Source organism: Arachis duranensis, chromosome 10, assembly GCF_000817695.3.
Source record: "Arachis duranensis cultivar V14167 chromosome 10, aradu.V14167.gnm2.J7QH, whole genome shotgun sequence".
Lineage (NCBI taxonomy): Eukaryota > Viridiplantae > Streptophyta > Magnoliopsida > Fabales > Fabaceae > Arachis > Arachis duranensis.
Genome location: NC_029781.3, coordinates 61,010,540 through 61,018,041, shown reverse-complemented (window position 1 = coordinate 61,018,041; position 7,502 = coordinate 61,010,540). Strand labels below are relative to the sequence as shown.

Genomic DNA, 7,502 nt, shown 5'->3' with positions numbered 1-7,502 from the left:
CTGTGTATTAAGAATTTACCAGGACCTTGTTTCTTTTGAGGTAAAGTTTGCTGAACCCATGTATTTAGTTTACTAATGAGAAAGGGAGGTTCACCTTCCCAAGTCTCATTACCAAACAACTTGGCATTCAGCTTCATGATGGCTCCTAGATATTGAGCAACTTGCTCTTCAGTTACATCTTCATCCTCTTCAGAGGAAGAATAGTTCTCAGCACTCATGAATGGCAGAAGGAAGTTTAATGGAATCTCTATGGTCTCTATATGAGCCTCAGATTGCTTTAGGTCCTCAATAGGGAACTCCTTTCTGTTTGGAGGACGTCCCATGAGGTCTTCCTCATTGGGATTCACGTCCTCCCCTTCCTCTTTGGATTCGGCCATTTTGATTATATCAATGGCCTTGCACTCTCTTTTTGGATTCTCTTATGTATTTCTTGGGAGAGTACTAGGAGGAGTTTCAGTGATTTTCTTACTTAGCTGACCCACTTGTGCCTCCAAGTTTCTAATGGAGGACCTTGTTTCATTCATGAAACTTAAAGTGGCTTTAGATAGATCAGAGACTATGTTTGCTAAGCTAGAGGGGCCCTGCTCAGAATTCTCTGTCTGTTGCTGAGAAGATGATGGAAAAAGCTTGCTATTGCTAAACCTGTTTCTTCCACCATTATTAAAGCCTTGTTGGGGCTTTTGTTGATCCTTCCATGAGAAATTTGGATGATTTCTCCATGAGGGATTATAGGTGTTTCCATAGGCTTCACCCATGTAATTCACCTCTGCCATTGCAGTGTTCTCAGGATCATAAGCTTCTTCTTCAGAAGATGTTTCTTTAGTACTGTTGGATGCATTTTGCAATCCATTCAGACTCTGAGAAATCATGTTGACTTGCTAAGTCAACATTTGGTTCTGAGCCAATATGGCATTCAGAGCATCAATTTCAAGAACTCCCTTCTTTTGAGGCGTCCCAATAATCACAAGATTCCTCTCAGAGGTGTACATGAATTGGTTATTTGCAACCATGTCAATGAGTTCTTGAGCTTCTACAGGCGTTTTCTTTAGGTGAATGGATCCACCTGCAGAATGGTCCAGTGACATCTTAGAGAACTCAGATAGACCATCATAGAATATATCCAAAATGGTCCACTTTGAAAGCATTTCAGGAGGACACTTTTTGGTCAACTGCTTGTATCTTTCCCAAGCTTCATAGAGGAATTCACCATCTTTTTGCCTGAAGGTCTGAACATCCACTCTAAGCTTGCTCAGCTTTTGAGGAGGAAAAAACTTGGCCAAGAAGGCCGTGACCAGCTTATCCCAAGAGTCCAGGCTGTCTTTAGGTTGTGAGTCCAACCATGTTCTAGCCCTGTCTTTTACAGCAAAAGGGAAAAGCATGAGCCTGTAGACTTCAGGATCTACTCTATTAGTCTTAACAGTATCACAGATCTGTAAGAACTCAGTTAAAAATTGATAGGGATCTTCTGATGGAAGTCCACGAAACTTGCAGTTTTGTTGCATTAGAGCAACTAGTTGAGACTTCAGCTCAAAATTGTTTGCTCTAATGGCAGGGATTGAGATGCTTCTTCCATAAAAATTGGAAGTAGATGTAGTATAATCACCCAGCATCCTCCTTGCATTATTGTTGGGTTCGGCCATGTCTCCTTCTTTTTTGAGATTCTCTGTAAGGTTTTCTCTGAATTGTTGTGCTTTAGCTTCTCTTAGCTTCTTCTTCAGAGTCTTTTCAGGTTTAGGATCTACTTCAACAAGAATGTCCTTGTCCTTGCTCCTGCTCATATGAAAAAAAAGAAAACAGAAAAGAAGAGGAATCCTCTATGTCACAGTATAGAGATTCCTTTATGTGAGTAGAAGAAGAAAAGAATAAAAGAATGAGGAGAGAGGGTTCAAATTTTTAGATGAAGAGAAGTGTTAGTAAATAAATAAAATAAATAGAAAGTGATGAGAGGAGGAGAATTTCGAAAATTATTTTTGAAAAAAAGTTAGTGATTTTCGAAAATTAAGAGAAGAAATAAAATTAAAATTAAAATTTGAAACAGTTAGTTAATTAAAAGAATTTTGAAAAAGAGGGAGGTAATTTTCGAAAATGATGAAAGATAAAAGTAGTTAGGTGGTTTTGAAAAAGATAAGAAATAGTAAAACAAACAAAAAGTCAATTAGTTAGTTGAAAAAGATTTGAAAATCAATTTTGAAAAGATAAGGAGTTAGAAAAGATTTTTGAAATTGATTTTGAAAAAAATATATGATTGAAAAGATATGATTGATATTTGTTTTGAAAAAGATTTGATTTTTAAAATTAAAATTGATTACTTTGACTAACAAGAAACTAAAAGATATGATTCTAGAATTTAAAGATTGAACCTTTCTTAACAAGAAAGTAACAAACTTCAAATTTTTGAATCAATCACATTAATTGTTAGTAAAGTTTTCGAAAATCATGAAATAAAGATAAGAAAAAGATTTTGAGAATCAATTTTAAAAATTTTAAAAAAATAATAAAAAGAATGAAAAAGATTTGATTTTTGAAAAAGATTTTGAAAAGATAAGATTTTTAAAAATAAAATCTTGACTTGACTAGCAAGAAACAACTTATTTTAAAAAAATTTTACCAAGTCAACCCAAAGATTTCAAAAATTATGAGTAAAACAAGGAAAAGATATTTTTTTTGAATTTTTAGTGATGAGAGAGAAAAACACAAATATGACCCAAAACATGAAAATTTTGGATCAAAACCAACGATGCATGCAAGAACACTATGAATGTCAAGATGAACACCAATAACACTTTGAAGATCAAAATGAACATCAAGACTTATTTTTGAAAAATTTTCAAGAGAGAAAAACATGCAAGACACCAAACTTAGAGATTTTTTAATGCTTATACACTATGAATGCAAAAATGCATATGAAAAACAACAAAAAACACAAAACAAAAAAATTTAAAAATCAAACAAGAAGACTTGTCAAGAACAACTTGAAGATCATGAAGAACACCATGCATGAGTTTTTTAAAAAATGCACAAATTTTAAAAAACATGCAATTGACACCAAACTTAAAAATTGACACTAGACTCAAACAAGAAACACAAAACTTTTTGGTTTTTATGATTTTATTAATTTTTTTGGGTTTTTGAAAAATTTCTTTTTGGAAAAACGAAAATAAATAAAAATTTTTGAAAGATTTTTGAAAAATTATTGAAAAGAAAATTACCTAATCTGAGCAACAAGATGAACCGTCAGTTGTCCAAACTCAAACAGTCCCCAGCAACTGCGCCAAAAACTTGATACGAAAAATTGACTCATACTTTTCACAACTCGAACAATTCCTTGTACTGGCTCCAAAAACTTGGTGCACAATACTATGGTTCACACACATTCTTCACAACTTCGCACAACTAACCAGCAAGTGCACTAGGTCGTCCAAGTAATAAACCTTACGTGAGTAAGGGTCGATCCCACGGAGATTGTTGGTATGAAGCAAGCTATGGTCATCTTGCAAATCTCAGTCAGGCGGATAATAATGGTTATAATGGTTTTCGAATATAAAGATAAATAAAGCATAAAATAAAGATAGAGATACTTATGTAATTTATTGGTGGAAATTTCAGATAAGCGCATGAAGATACGTGTTCCTTCTGAATCTCTGCTTTCCTGCTGCTTTCATCTAATCATTCTTACTCCTTTCCATGGCAAGCTGTATGTAGAGCGTCACCGTTGTCAATGGCTACTTCCCATCCTCTCAATGAAAATGGTCCAAATGCGCTGTCACAGCATGGCTAATAATCTGTCGGTTCTCGATCATGTTGGAATAGAATCCAGTGATTCTTTTGCGTTTGTCACTATGCCCAACACTCGCGAGTTTGAAGCTCTTCACAGTCATCCCATCTCAGATCCTACTCAGAATACCACAGATAAGGTTTAGACTTTCCGGATCTTAGGAATAGCCGCCAATAATTCTAGCTTATACCACGAAGACTCCGATCTTTCGGAATGGAGGCTAAGAGATACGCGCTCAATCTAAGGTAGAACGGAAGTGGTTGTCGGGCACGCGTTCATAGGTGAGAATGATGATGAGTGTCACGGATCATCACATTCATCATGTTGAAGTGCAGCAAATATCTTAGAATAAGAATAAGCTGAATTGAATAGAAGAATAATAGTAATTGCATTAATACTTGAGGAACAGCAGAGCTCCATACCTTAATCTATGGTGTGTAGAAACTCCACCGTTGAAAATACATAAGTGATAATAGTTCAGGCATGGCCGAATGGCCAGCCTCCACAAAAGTCTAAGATAGCATAACTGATCAAAGATCTGGTCAAAGACAAACGCCTAGTACAATAGTAAAAAGTTCTATTATACTAAACTAGCTACTAGGGTTACAGAGATAAGTAATTGATGTAGAAATCCACTTCCGGGGACCACTTGGTGTGTGCTTGGGCTGAGCTTGAGCTTTACACATGCAGAGGCTTCTCTTGGAGTTAAACGCCAAGTTGTAACATGTTTTTGGTGTTTAACTCTGGTTTGTGATGTGTTTCTGGCATTTTACTCCAGAATGCAGCATGGAACTGGCGTTGAACGCCAGTTTGCGTCATTTAAACTCGAATAAAGTATAGACTATTAAATATTGCTGGAAAGCCCTGGATGTCTACTTTCCAACTCAATTGAGAGTGCGCCATTTGGAATTCTGTAGCTCTAGAAGATCCATTTCGAGTGCAGAGAGGTCAGAATCCAACAACATCTGTAGTCCTTTTTCAGCTTCCTATCCGATTTTTGCTCAGGTCCCTCAATTTCAGCCAGAAAATACCTGAAATCATAGTAAATTCCAAAAATGTGAATTTTGTATAAAAACTAATAAAAACATCCTTAAAAGTAGCTAGATCTTACTAAAAACTACCTAAAAACAATGCCAAAAAGCGTATAAATTATCCGCTCATCAACTACCTGGTAAGTCTGCATAATTATTTAAATAATTTTCAAGTTTTAGAAAATAAAGATGATTCTTCTGATAAAGTTGAATCAGATAGGATTAGTAAATTTACTTATTGTATTATGTTTGATTCGACACTTCCAGTCAAATTTAGTTACGATTTCCCTATTACTTCTAATGAAACTAATGATGTGAGTCGGACTGTCGATTTAATAGCAGAGGCTCATTGTGTAAAAAATAAAATTAGTGATGATTTAATCAAAGATCAAGTTTCTCCTATTTCTAATGATTCTATCGATTTTACTTTCGATTGTATTTATGATTTGGAGCCTTTGTGATTTGAAAAATATTGAACTAAAGAGGACGATCATTATAAAGGGTTCGAATCTCAGGATCCTTTAGAAGAAATTAATTTGGGGACTCATGATGACGTTCAAATTATGTATCTTTGTAAAGATCTTGTTAATCCTTTCCGAACTGAGCTTTCCAATCTATTACATGAATTTAAAGATTGTTTTGCATGGGATTATCATGAGATGCCTGGTCTTGATCGTTCATTAGTAGAACATCGATTAGCATTGAAACCTAATGCTCGACCAGTGAAGCAAACTCCGAGACGTTTTGCTCCTGAAATTAATATAAAGATTAAGGAAGAAATAGAACACTTGATCAAAGCAAAGTTTATTCAAACTGCTCGGTATGTGGAATGGGTTTCAAATATCGTCTTAGTAATGAAGAAAAATGGAAAATTAAGGGTATGTATCGATTTTCGCAATTTAAATAATGCTACCCCAAAGGATGAATATTTCATGCCAATTGCCAATATGTTAATCAATTCTACAGCAGGAAATGAAATTCTTAGTTTCATGGACGATTATTCTGGATACAACTAGATTTTCATTGCGGAAGATGATGTGGCTAAAACTGCTTTCCGTTGTCCTGGAGCTTTAGGTACATATGAGTGGGTGGTTATGCCTTTTGGTTTAAAAAATGCTGGAGTGACATATCAGCGGGCAATGAATGCCATTTTTCATGAGTTTACCAGAAAATTTATGGAAGTATATATCGATGATGTGATGGTCAAATCGATTTGTGTAAGTCAACATATTGATCATTTAAGAAAGGCGTTCTTTACTATGAGGAAAAAAGGATTAAAAATGAATCCTTTGAAATGTGCATTTGGGGTATCGGCTGAAAATTTCTTAGGATTTGTTGTTCATAAAAAAAGGGATAGCTATCGATAAAAATAAAGCTGATGTCATATTAGCATTGTCTGCGCTCAAATCGAAGAAGGAAGTACAGTCGTTTTTGGGAAAAGTGAATTATCTTCGGACTGTTTGCACCTTTAGTAAAATTGAAAAATGATTCACATTTTGAGTAGACCGCAACCATCAATTGGCGTTTGATTCGATTAAAACTTATTTGTCTCAAGCCCCTATTATGGCCAATGTTCGACGTTCTGAACCTTTAAAATTATACATTGCAGCAACTGAAACTACTATAGGTTGTATGTTAGCCCAAGATGATGAAAATGGGAATGAACGAGCAGTTTATTATCTTAGTCGAGTTTTAACTGAGATTAAAACGAGGCATTCCCCGATTGAAAATTGTGCTTATCTTTATATCATGCTTGTATGAAAATAAAGTGTTACATGGTGGCTAAAACAGTGAAATTTATATCACAAACTGATCTCGTAAAATATATGTTGAGTTTTCCTATGTTAAGGAGACGGTTGGGGAAATGGAAGTTGGCATTAACAGAATTTGATTTACAACATGTTTCAGCTAAGGTTGTCAAAGGTCAGATCATTGCAGACTTTCTTATGGATAATTTGAAAGTTCTGAATGACCAGTGGGCAAATATAGTTAATGTGGAAATCAACTATTGAAAATTGTATTTTGATGGGTCTAAGCATAAAGATGGCGCAGGGGTTAGAATCTTCATTATTTCACAAGAGGGTACTCTATCAGAATTTTTATTCGAGTTAAAGTATCCTTATTCTAATAATGTGGCTAAATATGAGGCTCTAATTTTGGGTCTTAAGATTTTAATCGATAAAGGAGCTTTAGAAGTTCAGATTTTAGGGGATTCACAGTTAGTTTTAAAGTAGTTCTCAAAAGAATATAAGTTAATAATGAGATGTTACAGAAATATTTAGTAACTGCTTGGGAGTTATTAACGTCTTTTCAGAAGTTTTCTCTGGTATATATCTCTAGAATTCATAATGAAATTGCTAACGAGTTAGCCCAAATTGCTTCGAGATATCGGGTTGGTCTAGAAACTCTAAAGAAATTATCTGGTATCCATAAAATTTTAATTCCAGCAAATGAAAGAGAAGTTTTTTGTGTGGATGAATAGGAGAATTCTGATTGGAGAAAACCTATTGCTCATTATTTGAGAGATCCCAGTATTACAATCAATAGAAAGGTTAAGTTACAAGCAATGAACTTTGTTTTAATGGCTGATGAGTTATACAAAAAAAGGGATTGATGGAAGTTTATCAAGATGATTAAGTCAAGAAGATCAAAATATTGCTTTGGGTGAAGTTCATAATGGAATATGTGGTGCACAT

General features: G+C 34.6%; 1 non-coding gene across 1 annotated transcript; it reads left to right on the top strand.

The window, feature by feature from the left end:
• Window positions 1-1,139: 1,139 nt before the first annotated feature.
• LOC127743380 (small nucleolar RNA R71) lies at window positions 1,140-1,247 on the top strand. The gene has a single exon (XR_008004772.1). It is a non-coding gene; the product is annotated as a small nucleolar RNA R71 (small nucleolar RNA).
• Window positions 1,248-7,502: the final 6,255 nt, after the last annotated feature.